This window comes from Crinia signifera, chromosome 1, assembly GCF_055691185.1.
Source record: "Crinia signifera chromosome 1, ASM5569118v1, whole genome shotgun sequence".
In the NCBI taxonomy this organism is placed as follows: Eukaryota; Metazoa; Chordata; class Amphibia; order Anura; family Myobatrachidae; genus Crinia; species Crinia signifera.
Genome location: NC_139217.1, coordinates 217265119 through 217279464, shown reverse-complemented (window position 1 = coordinate 217279464; position 14346 = coordinate 217265119). Strand labels below are relative to the sequence as shown.

At 42.0% G+C, this 14346-nt stretch overlaps 1 non-coding gene across 1 annotated transcript; it reads left to right on the top strand.

The window, feature by feature from the left end:
- The first annotated feature begins 13750 nt into the window (after positions 1-13750).
- On the top strand, positions 13751-13869 carry LOC146047553 (5S ribosomal RNA). Its single transcript, XR_014466039.1, has one exon. It is a non-coding gene; the product is annotated as a 5S ribosomal RNA (ribosomal RNA).
- Positions 13870-14346: the final 477 nt, after the last annotated feature.

Genomic DNA, 14346 nt, shown 5'->3' with positions numbered 1-14346 from the left:
CTATCACTTTCACTGCTATCAGCTAAACTACCACCCCACCAACGTCAGCTCTCAACACTCCCCTCATGGCCATTATTCTGTCAGGTGGTTGTTGACTGAAAATTATTATTATTTTTTTGTGTGAATATTACATTTTGTTCTGCAAATTGTATCTGCTTTCAATTTTTTAAGTAACCAACGAATGTGAGTGAATATATTTTTGTAGACATTTGGGATTATTAAAATATGGGTTTATATAAAAATATTGTTCTGAGTACTGGCATATTATCCTTTCACAAACTGGGTGCTGGCAGTTGGTGATCCGACCGCTAGACCCCCACTAAAAGAGAGCGCCTCGATCTGTTGGGCACATTTACTAATCTGTCGTATTTACTGATTTGGCCTGTGGCGTAGGCAGGCTTATTCCACCAAATTATTTTTAAAGCCTGTATATACGACCGCTAAATACAAATATGAGTTGGCAGCCTGCACAGATCAGTTTCAGTGTAAAAAAATAGAAGAAATAAATAAATACATTTTGAAAATGTAAATTTTGAAAAATATATTTAAATATATATATATATATATATATCGTTTTTTAAAATAAATTGCACTGAATGCTGCACTGATCCATGCAAGCTAATGCCAAATACGCCTGGAAAATGAGGAGTATTTAAAAGCGTATTTTCAAGGCAATTACTGGTCATATCTTGCTTATTACCGGCTGTATATTGCATACGGCTGGTTAGTAAATTAGGAATCCTTATCGTATTCTTTCGATGGCATATGCATTCGTATTCGGAAAAAGGAATGTGCCATAAATACGAATTGATGTATTTTCTGCATAATTGCATACGACTGCTTATGAATAAGGTTAGACAGTTTGTTTTGTTGTTGCTGTATAGGAGTAGGAAGCGGATGGAGGGTCAGGGGAGCAGTGAGTAGAATATGGTCTTTGATCCACAAGAGTTTAGGAGCATACATGGGGCAATTATAGCCCTTTTTCGAAGCGATCTGTTTAGAAATTAAGCACAGACCGCTTCGTTGTACACCCCATAGTAGTGTAGATTCCTGGGAAACGCCAGATCAGATCTTGACTACGTGTAGTCAAGACCTAGTCAAATCGCCAGTGTTCTAACCAGAGAACACTGGTTAGCACAGATGGACCATACACACATCGCTATGTGTTGAATTAGTTTAGAACAGGGTGGGAATGACTATGGTGTATCATTTGGCTGAAGCTGCCAGGCTTTTTCTCCACATGAAAAATCAGCACTTTTCACTGTATTTAGGGTGAAGTAGACCCGTCCTATTCAATCCTCGAACCGATTGTTTACCTGGCCGAGAAATCCAGCCTTGGCATAACTGCATGAATAGTCGAATTTGCCGCAAATTCACGTGGTTATGGCAAAGTTTCAGCCATTTTCGGCCATTTTTGTGGCCGTTTTTCGCTCTTGCCGATTCATGCCGAGCATGACAAATTATACCAGTAGAACTCACATTTGTTTTACATTTCTTTTAAATTCAGTTTTCTGCTAATTTTGTGAAAGCAAAGGAATCAACAGTTAGGGATGATATTTTTATTTTTATTTCTTTCATTAGCAAGTGGGAAAAAGGCAACTTCCAAAAGACGACACATTCAAGCTGCTGATGGTGTTGATGGTGAGTGCTAGAAAAGCAAAAATCAGACCATAGTTTAGCAGGCATATACAATTCTGCAATATTGTCATGTAATAGTTCACATATAACTCTGTCACAATCTCTGGATTCCTTCTGTAAGATGTAGATAAGTTCAAACTGCACAGCGTAGCAGCACTACAGCACAATTCTGAATAATTGCACAAAAAGAATATTGAGACCATATAGCCCAAAGAGAATCATTGGCTGCTCCTATCACTTTCACTGCTATCAGCTAAACTACCACCCCACCAACGTCAGCTCTCAACACTCCCCTCATGGCCATTATTCTGTCAGGTGGTTGTTGACTGAAAATTATTATTATTTTTTTGTGTGAATATTACATTTTGTTCTGCAAATTGTATCTGCTTTCAATTTTTTAAGTAACCAACGAATGTGAGTGAATATATTTTTGTAGACATTTGGGATTATTAAAATATGGGTTTATATAAAAATATTGTTCTGAGTACTGGCATATTATCCTTTCACAAACTGGGTGCTGGCAGTTGGTGATCCGACCGCTAGACCCCCACTAAAAGAGAGCGCCTCGATCTGTTGGGCACATTTACTAATCTGTCGTATTTACTGATTTGACCTGTGGCGTAGGCAGGCTTATTCCACCAAATTCTTTTTAAAGCCTGTATATACGACCGCTAAATACAAATATGAGTTGGCAGCCTGCACAGATCAGTTTCAGTGTAAAAAAATAGAAGAAATAAATAAATACATTTTGAAAATGTAAATTTTGAAAAATATATTTAAATATATATATATATATCGTTTTTTAAAATAAATTGCATTGAATGCTGCACTGATCCATGCAAGCTAATGCCAAATACGCCTGGAAAATTAGGAGTATTTAAAAGCGTATTTTCAAGGCAATTACTGGTCATATCTTGCTTATTACCGGCTGTATATTGCATACGGCTGGTTAGTAAATTAGGAATCCTTATCGTATTCTTTCGATGGCATATGCATTCGTATTCGGAAAAAGGAATGTGCCATAAATACGAATTGATGTATTTTCTGCATAATTGCATACGACTGCTTATGAATAAGGTTAGACAGTTTGTTTTGTTGTTGCTGTATAGGAGATGAAAGCGGATGGAGGGTCAGGGGAGCAGTGAGTAGAATATGGTCTTTGATCCACAAGAGTTTAGGAGCATACATGGGGCAATTATAGCCCTTTTTCGAAGCGATCTGTTTAGAAATTAAGCACAGACCGATTCGTTGTACACCCCATAGTAGTGTAGATTCCTGGGAAACGCCAGATCAGATCTTGACTACGTGTAGTCAAGACCTAGTCAAATCGCCAGTGTTCTAACCAGAGAACACTGGTTAGCACAGATCGACCATACACACATCGCTATGTGTTGAATTAGTTTAGAACAGGGTGGGAATGACTATGGTGTATCATTTGGCTGAAGCTGCCAGGCTTTTTCTCCGCATGAAAAATCAGCACTTTTCACTGTATTTAGGGTGAAGTAGACCCGTCCTATTCAATCCTCGAACCGAATGTTCACCTGGCCGAGAAATCCAGCCTTGGCAAAACTGCATGAATAGTCGAATTTGCCGCAAATTCACGTGGTTATGGCAAAGTTTCAGCCATTTTCGGCCATTTTTGTGGCCTTTTTTCGCTCTTGCCGATTCATGCCGAGCATGACAAATTATACCAGTAGAACTCACATTTGTTTTACATTTCTTTTAAATTCAGTTTTCTGCTAATTTTGTGAAAGCAAAGGAATCAACAGTTAGGGATGATATTTTTATTTTTATTTCTTTCATTAGCAAGTGGGAAAAAGGCAACTTCCAAAAGACGACACATTCAAGCTGCTGATGGTGTTGATGGTGAGTGCTAGAAAAGCAAAAATCAGACCATAGTTTAGCAGGCATATACAATTCTGCATTATTGTCATGTAATAGTTCACATATAACTCTGTCACAATCTCTGGATTCCTTCTGTAAGATGTAGATAAGTTCAAACTGCACAGCGTAGCAGCACTACAGCACAATTCTGAATAATTGCACAAAAAGAATATTGAGACCATATAGCCCAAAGAGAATCATTGGCTGCTCCTATCACTTTCACTGCTATCAGCTAAACTACCACCCCACCAACGTCAGCTCTCAACACTCCCCTTATGGCCATTATTCTGTCGGGTGGTTGCTGACTGAAAATTATTATTATTTTTTTTTGTGAATATTACATTTTGTTCTGCAAATTGTATCTGCTTTCAATTTTTTAAGTAACCAACGAATGTGAGTGAATATATTTTTGTAGACATTTGGGATTATTAAAATATGGGTTTATATAAAAATATTGTTCTGAGTACTGGCATATTATCCTTTCACAAACTGGGTGCTGGCAGTTGGTGATCCGACCGCTAGATCCCCACTAAAAGAGAGCGCCTTGATCTGTTGGGCACATTTACTAATCTGTTGTATTTACTGATTTGGCCTGTGGCGTAGGCAGGCTTATTCCACCAAATTCTTTTTAAAGCCTGTATATACGACCGCTAAAAACAAATATGAGTCGGCAGCCTGCACAGATCAGTTTCAGTGTAAAAAAATAGAAGAAATAAATAAATACATTTTGAAAATGTAAATTTTGAAAAATATATTTAAATATATATATATATATATATATATCATTTTTAAAATAAATTGCACTGAATGCTGCACTGATCCATGCAAGCTAATGCCAAATACGCCTGGAAAATGAGGAGTATTTAAAAGCGTATTTTCAAGGCAATTACTGGTCATATCTTGCTTATTACCGGCGGTATATTGCATACGGCTGGTTAGTAAATTAGGAATCCTTATCGTATTCTTTCGATGGCATATGCATTTGTATTCGGAAAAAGGAATGTGCCATGAATACGAATTGATGTATTTTCTGCATATTTGCATACGACTGCTTATGAATAAGGTTAGACAGTTTGTTTTGTTGTTGCTGTATAGGAGTAGGAAGCGGATGGAGGGTCAGGGGAGAAGTGAGTAGAATATGGTCTTTGATCCACAAGAGTTTAGGAGCATACATGGGGCAATTATAGCCCTTTTTCGAAGCGATCTGTTTAGAAATTAAGCACAGACCGCTTCGTTGTACACCCCATAATAGTGTAGATTCCTGGGAAACGCCAGCTCAGATCTTGACTACGTGTAGTCAAGACCTAGTCAAATCGCCAGTGTTCTAACCAGAGAACACTGGTTAGCACAGATCGACCATACACACATCGCTATGTGTTGAATTAGTTTAGAACAGGGTGGGAATGACTATGGTGTATCATTTGGCTGAAGCTGCCAGGCTTTTTCTCCACATGAAAAATCAGCACTTTTCACTGTATTTAGGGTGAAGTAGACCCGCCCTATTCAATCCTCGAACCGATTGTTCACCTGGCCGAGAAATCCAGCATTGGCAAAACTGCATGAATAGTCGAATTTGCCGCAAATTCAGCATTGGCAAAACTGCATGAATAGTCGAATTTGCCGCAAATTCACGTGGTTATGGCAAAGTTTCAGCCGTTTTCGGCCATTTTTGTGGCCGTTTTTCGCTCTTGCCGATTCATGCCGAGCATGACAAATTATACCAGTAGAACTCACATATGCATATGTTTTACATTTCTTTTAAATTCAGTTTTCTGCTAATTTTGTGAAAGCAAAGGAATCAACAGTTAGGGATGATATTTTTATTTTTATTTCTTTCATTAGCAAGTGGGAAAAAGGCAACTTCCAAAAGACGACACATTCAAGCTGCTGGTGGTGTTGATGGTGAGTGCTAGAAAAGCAAAAATCAGACCATAGTTTAGCAGGCATATACAATTCTGCAATATTGTCATGTAATAGTTCACATATAACTCTGTCACAATCTCTGGATTCCTTCTGTAAGATGTAGATAAGTTCAAACTGCACAGCGTAGCAGCACTACAGCACAATTCTGAATAATTGCACAAAAAGAATATTGAGACCATATAGCCCAAAGAGAATCATTGGCTGTTCCTATCACTTTCACTGCTATCAGCTAAACTACCACCCCACCAACGTCAGCTCTCAACACTCCCCTCATGGCCATTATTCTGTCAGGTGGTTGTTGACTGAAAATTATTATTATTTTTTTTTGTGAATATTACATTTTGTTCTGCAAATTGTATCTGCTTTCAATTTTTTAAGTAACCAACAAATGTGAGTGAATATATTTTCTTTTGCGGCAGACGTCAGGGGCCAGAGGGATTACATTGGGTAGAGAGTGAGGTCACGACCTTTCCAGCACCAGAAAGGATAAAACTTCTGGACTGCCCAGAGACAGCCCTGGCTCCTCCCTCCTCTACCCCGCCTCCTAGGCTAGCTTACTTTCAGTTTTGATTGTGCTGGCAGGAGCCAACACGCATTTTGAAAGGGCTGCTGTTAAAGCAGCTTAAACTTCGTTTTACATTTTTTTTTTTTAATTCTTATTTTTACACTGACTATTGGTCAGTGACAGAGCAGCAGCGCTGGGGGTCTGTTAGACCCCTGCACTGCGCTCCATCACCCGGGACCCGGCAGCCCAACACCACCCACGTGGCTTCCACAAGCGGAGGTGTTCGGCTGGCTCTGAAGCACTGGAGAGCACAGCCGCGACGGGGACCGGGACATCAGCGGTGACAACCGCTTTCAGGTAACGCGCTCCCAGCCGGGAGTGCGAATGCGCACGCAGTTATAGCGGCTGAGCAGCCCGGTGGGGGGGATCGCCGGGCTGCACTAGCAAGCGGCCAGAACGCCGCCTTTCACTAGGTGTGCACCCTGACCCGCTGGACCACCAGGGAGACTTTGAGTGTGGGCAGCGGCGTCGGTATGCGGGGCCGCCCGGCAAGCGCCGGATCCCCGCCATTTTACCGACGCCGCATGAGTCATGAAATCCCGGTGGCCATTTGCTAGTAGGGGGAAGGGAGCCTCTCCTCACACAGCCCCTCTCCCGGAGACAGGAGCTAGGATGTACCCACGGGGTTTCCAGCCCTGATCTCTTCCTGCCTGCCTGCTGCAAGTGTAAGAAGGACACAGAGAGCTTCTTGCCGTTCTGGAGTTCCATCTCTTCACTGCCAGGCCATATGGGCAAATCCCACCTGTACCTCTCCTACTGGAGCACAGGGTACAGTACTTTATGCTCCTGTCGGCCATAGTGCTTTGCGGAGCTCAGTGCCACTTTATTATTTGCATTGTGCTATGTCTCATAACTGTGTTAACACCATCACTGCATGTCAGAAGTAAAGGTGTTAGCTGCCTCTTGTACAATCTTAGAGGACAGCGATAGTGACACAGGAACTCCTATATTGGTGTCCTGCACACATTGCAAGGCTGGCCCAAGTACCACCGGCCAGCCTGGGCATATGAGTATAGCCTGATGGCGCGGCTACCCTTTCAAAAAGGGACGCCATTGTAAGGACGGAGTCCATGGTACTTTCCCAGCTATCACGCGGTTCTGGCGGTCATTTTAACATATTTGCCGCCATTGCACGCTGCTGAAGCTCCTGACTGCTAATGCCAGGGCTGGCACAGAATGTCCAGTATGGTGCACCTTTGAAAGGAATGTACGATAAAAATGTAACTTTTAATAAAGGATGCTTTTTAAAGATTGCGAACATAAAAACACACTAACACACAGATAAACACAAATAGTGATTTAAAAGAGGAAGAATTCCTCATGCAGTGTGCCCCGGATTTGTAATACAAATGACAAATTGGAAATTTTTATTATAGATGTCTCCTGGTGTTTATGCACCACGGAGTACCCCACTTAAAGGTTTGCTGTTAAATTCAAGAACAGTTGTACTTCATGTGTAACCCTGAGAATGAGATCTACCATGAGATCGGGTTCACATGTATCGACTTCGTGTGTGCTGAAGGGAGATTGACTACTAAGTCCTATTATTCGTGTGATGCGAAATCCCTGTCAGCGCAACCGTTGTATCAATCACTGGTATAGATCGATTTACTTGATATTTACACAGACAATAATTCGTGAATGATTGCAACCTTTTGATAACCCTTCTTAGACAATGAGATCCACTGTGGGATCGGGTTCAGGATTTTGCGCTCAAATGGTTTTACAGAGAGGCTTTGAGACTAATACTGGAAATTACTCCCGGTGCAGGGTGTGGAGAGCGTCTCCGTTACCTGCCCTGATGGCGGTCACCGTAGCCGTGTCTCAAAGAGTCGCCTAAACTCTGTCAGTGAGGCGCATCTGAGGTATGTGCCCTTGCACGGCCTCAGAAAAATCAGAGTGCTGCTGAAGTCAGGTGACGGCCGTCACAACCTGATCAGTAAGCAGCGGGGTTCCGTTTGCGGCGGAAAACCCGTTAGGCGCAACCAAACATAATCAAAATACAATGGTAAGTGGGGAGAGGGTAGGGGGGACACACTGCGAGCGGTCGGCGCACGCTTCGCAGAGCTTCTTCAGGACCACCCACTGGGCATCCAGAAGCCATTTTTATACCTTAGCTCCTCCTCATTAGTATGCTAATTAAGGGAGCGGTTACTCACATACTGCAAGCATGTCACAGATTGAATCAATCAATCAATTGTTTATCTGACAGTCTAAGTAGGTGTTAACTGCCTTGTATATTTATCATTTGAGGATCATTATCTCATTAGTATATAATGTATATGTATCCAAATCAATAAAATGGACAAAAACTGGAAAAGTGCCCTATTTAGGGATTTGATGGGGTTAATTGTATGTTATGACAGATAATTGGCAACTGTCATTGTAATGGCGAAAGGTTTCCATACAGATAAATTAAGTGTCTCTCATACTGGCAGATTTTTCTGTTACAAGTTTCTGGAATTTTAGATCATGTATTGCGGGACAACATTTATAATGATGTTGTTTTGCAGACATCAGTGGGTCTGCTATGTCTATTAATACCAGTAGTTGTAGAGGTTAATTGTGGTGTGTTGCAATCAGATTATCTGTCCAACATAGGTGCTGACTGAGCCTACAGACCAGGCGATCTATCAGGAAATTTTTTTTTCCTCTTTTTTCTGCAAGTTTTCTGCATAAATGTATCTCACAACTTCCATACATCGTATTTGGAATAGCAATATCCCTATGATGGTATTCCTGATGTTATTCGTGTATGAGTGATAATTAGTACATGCTCTTAATTATAATTGGGGTGGTCATCCGCATGTTCTTTATGATTCATGCGTTCGCATGATTTTATATTCCATATCCCAAAAGTGGGACAGTAATAAGAATTCTGCATATCTCTTATTCGTGAGATGTGGGATATGATCATGCAATCCCTCATACTGCTATAAGGTGAAGGACCAAGGTTGCGTATAAATGTCGATTAAAATTTAAACAGATGTGGAGGGTTTTAACCTTAATAGGGAGACCTAGGGTTCCTCCTATGTCTCTCAGTTAGATTTGGTTACAGAAGTGGTATCTAATATATTGGAGTTAAGAGGCGAAATTTATAATGATAATTGTGTCATCTTGTGTTTGATAGGGGTTTCATAGATGCGATCGCTTTGGTCTTATGCGACCGCATTGGTGTGTAAAGTGTATTGGTTGGTAAATGTGAGAGGGAATACATTCTCTGTGATATTGGTGGTCGGTTGAGGTGCTAGATCATGTGTTTGCTGGGGTAAGTGCCATAGGGAATCCAGTATAGTGGGAATTGATAAGGGGAAATGTCAGAAAATAAATAGAAAACAAGGAAGGGGTGTGCGTGCAGAAAACTCATATAAACAAAAACGGAGTGTAAAACAACCGGTGACAAAAACGGGTGCGGACATTTCAGTGTTAGTCAGGGTGATTGAAGTGATACCTGGAGTGCATCATGGTGAGTATTGTGATTTATTGCACTATAAATAATTGCTGTAACGAATGATTGGAGAGACAATTTATTAAAAGAGGTAGAGGTCGATTCCAAGTGACATAGAGTGTGAGTACACATCACGTGAGTCCTAAGTGTGTTGGTAGATGGGGAGATCTATTGGGTAAAGGACACAATATGGAGTGTGACTCTGAAAGTAACGTCATTTATAGTGAACAAAGTTGCAGAATGACCAAACGTGGAGTGTGGATGTCACCCACTTTGTATATGTTCATGGGGTGTTGTTAAATAATGAATTAATTTTGAGGTTTCAGAGGAAGACTGTGTAGTTGTTTTCTTCATTTAGGCCATTTGGGGACAATGTTCCCATGAGAAATATCATTCTGGTTTCTTGTTTGAGGATTTCTCTGTCCCAGTCTCCTTTTCGAATGCCCATTATGACTTGCAGCATGCCATAGGCTTTCAGACCATTGGGACTTCCTTGATGATGTCTGAGGAAGTGTTTTGCCACGGGTGTCAAGGTTTTCATTTGTTGTTTGTCCCTTTTTGCATTGCGGATGCTGAGGAGATGTTCTGCTATTCTCTTTTTCAGGGGTCTTCGGGTTTTACCAATATATTGTTTGCCGCAGGGGCACTCAAGGTTGTAAACCACCCCTGCGGTGTCGCAAGAGATATATTCTTGGATCTTCCATTTTTTGCCAAATCTATCAATGTAGGAATTCTGTGGGGTCATATATGTGCAGGTTCTACAGGTTCCACATTTAAAAAATCCTTTTCTGTTGAATGTTGGTTTGGTTTGCTTTTTCTCAAAGTGACTGTGCACCAGTATGTCCCGTAGATTGCTGCTGCGGCGCCAGCTAATGTCAATCTTGTCACTCAGTAGCTCTTCTAGATCTTTGTCTGTTCTGAGGACATTGATGTGTCTATTCAGAATGGATTGTATGTCCCGCCATTCTTGACAGAATGTTCCGATAAACCTGTATGCTCAAAATTTATGTCCCATGGTAGCACACCCTTCCTTACAGGTTGACTCAAGTGAATCCCACACGAAATAACCTATACAAGGGTCCACCTGAATGAAAACGATACTATATTTCCCTGTGCGACTGGTACAAACCCTTGCTCTGTTAATGCCAGGGCTGTGCTTAAGCTTGTCCTGATTAACTGCATATTGAATGCAGTAGCTCCCCCAGGTTCTGTGATCAGACAGTGGGGTTTAGAGCATAGTGGGACAGTATTGGGCTGTATGTAAATTAGGTCATAGCACTCCTGTGTTATATACCATGGTGTTGTTGATTGGCCAGTGGCAGCTTATCTCCTTATACTGTCTCTCTTATCCAGAGCCGGCCTTAGGCATAGGCACACTAGGCAATTGCCTAGGGCATTTGGAATGCCTAGGGGCATCAGCAGCTTCTGCTGATTAAAATGATATGCAGCATGCCTATATTCTGTGTGTGAGTGAGGCTGTATTTGCATATGAAATAGTGTATTCATGGAAATCACTGTAACATAGCATTCCGTATGCAGGTACAGCCACAGTCGCACACAGAATATAGGCATGTTGCATATCATTTTAATCATTGGAAGCTCCTTGTGTGCATTAATAATGTGCAACATATGTGTAAGGGGCATTATGTGTGTTATTGTGTGTATGAAGGGCATTAATAAAGGTTGGCATAATGTGTAAGGGGCATTATGGTTATAAGGCTATTAATGTGTGTCATGTGTAAGGGGCAATACTGTGTGGTATTATCAGGGGTGCCGAGAGAAAGGGGTAGGGTGTACAATTTACCCAGGCCAAAGTCTGAAGGAAGGGCCCAGTGGGGACCCCGGGCCCCCTCCCTTTAAGTGACAGCAGCAACTGCAGCTCTTCTCCTCTGCCCAGCGCACACTGCTTTGTGCTGGGTTGCAGTGTGGACATGGAGGTGCTTAAAATACATTATTTTCTCAGGATTTTTTTCTAAGGGTATAATGTGAATACTAATGTACATAAGGTAAAGTGTTACTACTGTGTGATGTAATGTGAATAAGGGACACCATCGCATGATATAATGTGAATAAATTTGCACTACTGTGTGGCATAATTTTAATTGGGGATACTATTGTGTGGCCATGCCCCTTCCTAGCAAGAACACACCCCTGTTTGGGCTGCGCACCGAATGTGTGCACTGTTTCTATTTAAAATATTGCGGGTAGGAGCACCAAAATGATGACTGCTATGATGAGGGTTGATCGTGCTGGGAAAGGGGAGCAGGGTCAGATGCGGAACTAGTGGTGGTGCTAGTGGGCGCCAGCCAAAATCTTGCCTAGGGCATCATTTAGGCTAGGGCCGGCTCTGCTCTTATCCAGTGATTCTATCTCTAGTTACCTATACCTACTCTCTCTCCCTGTGTGTAGTGTATATATTGTCAGGTGGAAAGTGTATAACTCAGTTTACATTGTCATCTGAGGCATGTCACTGATGCCTTTCCTGATGTATTTTTCCTCTGTGACATAGAGATCGTTAGATTTCTGCAATAAGCCTCTAATTGTGCAATGTCTATCTGCTGGCTGACAAAATAAGAACCCCTTCTTGCTTTCTTCCAGAAAGGTACTGTGTTCTCAGATGACAGTTTATGGGGGGACAGTTTGCTGCCAGCTAGGTCATACAAAGGACAGCAGGAAGTCGTATACCCTGCTATCAGAGTGACACAGAGGTCACTCCATTAATCAAAGGCAAGGGCAGCAATGTCTAATGCAGATAGCATGACTTGTATGTTACTAACTCATGAGTTAGCAAAGTTTTCCATAGCAAGTCAATTAGAAATCACAGTGTGTGCAGCCATTACAGTTCTGGTCCAGACACTTAGTGTAAGACACCTCTGCTAACTTTTAAACCCTGTTGGAACATAGTCCAGGCCTGTTTTACCCTAATAGAGCAATAGCTCAATCAGCAACGCTCCCGTCTCTTAAATAGACAAGGCGCACGGCTATAAGGATTCAGTCCCCACAATACCAGGGGTTATTTCATGTTCTGACAGGGCACTATGGCAAACGTCACCAACGGTGGACTCTGAAGTGTAATTTCACCACAGGATAACCTTCGGTATTCCTGGTCATTGGAAGTTGGAACATTGCACTGTCACATATAGAGCTGGTTGTGGTGTGTACGCACAATACAATCCAGTGTGGGATCTGACTATGTAGTCGGATTTACATTAGGATCACATGCATGTAACATGCAGATCACACATAATTTGACTTAGTATTCCTCCAGGCCTCTAGTAGCCTTGCACCCCAGCGGGGTAGCATTTTTGGGAGATGCAGCTGTGGAGGTGCAGTACGAACTGTGTAATGGTTAACATTACTACCTCACGGCACTGAGGTCAATCTATATTCATACCACACTGGATATGCCCAATCTCGTTTGAGATCACATGGGAACACCAGCTGTTGTAGATTACATGGGTTCCATTCAAACAACGCCATTACCCTAACTGTGTGGAGTTTATGTATATTCTCCCCGTAATTGCGTGGGATTACTCCAGGTACTCCCGTTTTCTCCCACAAACAATTCGGTTTGTCATTTCTTATGGTTCTCCTTTAAGTTATGTTAGCGGAGTAACACTGGCTGTAGCTTTTATAATTAAAAGCTAATATGGCCTTGACTATGCATCCCTTCAGGGACGCAATCTCACTTTGGTAGAAGTTTTACTGGTTGCCAATGTTGACGGCCTTGTTCATTTCAGCGCCACCATATGCTATATACCAATATGTTGCCTCTTAATCTGTACGACCTATTGTATAGGGGTACATGAATGCATATGTTTATGTTTGTAGGCATTTGTGTATGTACATGTATGTATATATATATATATACATGTACATACACTATATATATATATATATATATATATATATATATATATATATGTGTGTATATATATAGCGGTGCTGGGCCAGCATTCTCGCTTCTTACATTCAAACAGCGGTTCGATATAGTTTCCTGTTTGTTTGTTTTCTAATGTATCTACATACACATACATTATAACCAAAACTGATCCTTTTGGTAAATCCGTGTTTTATACACGCAACAGTACATCTTAAGGCATAGACTGGATAATGCTATTATGGAAAAGATGCTTCTGTCTTGAAACCTAAGTGAAAAAGACAGTCCTGTGGGATTTCTGCAAGGTAGAACCTTGGTTTCTAGGTCACCCTGTGCAGGTCCAGTCGGGTGATGCAAAAAGGGTGTTTTTTTACCAACCACTAGGGTGACACTCTGAGTGGGCCGGCTATGAGCCTACGGCCACACCACCCTGAACACGCCTGATCTCGTCTGATCTTGGAAGCCAAGCAGGGTCAGGCCTGGTTAGTACTTGGATGGGAGACCATCTGGGAATACCAGGTGCTGTAGGCTTAGGCCTCCCGCTTCTTCCAATGGGTGCAGCGCAAGATCCCGGCCTTGTTGGCAAAACTATACCGGCAGATGGACCCTCCCTTCGGAGGTGTTCCTGTGGTTGGTAGGCCATTGGGGTGGACCAATGGTGGTTTGATGGCTTTGCGTCACATTTACCAGGTCACCCTGTATGTGTCCAGGTCTCGAGACCCTGCAGGTTACAGAGTCCACGCTCTGTTATGTCAGTCCAGTGGCTATTCGTTCGGAGGTAGGCTTTTCCCCATTTTTGCTCCTCCTCAAAGTAATTTGTACATTAAAAGTGGAGGTGGGGGCACCTTAATCCAGGAGAATCTGGTTCTCGGATCTGGGAACCTTGTTAGGGGTCTCTCTTATCTGTCTGCATCTGGGGCCAGAACTGCTCACAGGGCCGTTAAGACAACCTTATTAAAAGCCACGGGATTTAATCCAATCCCAGAATTTACCGTTTGTCTAGGGTTT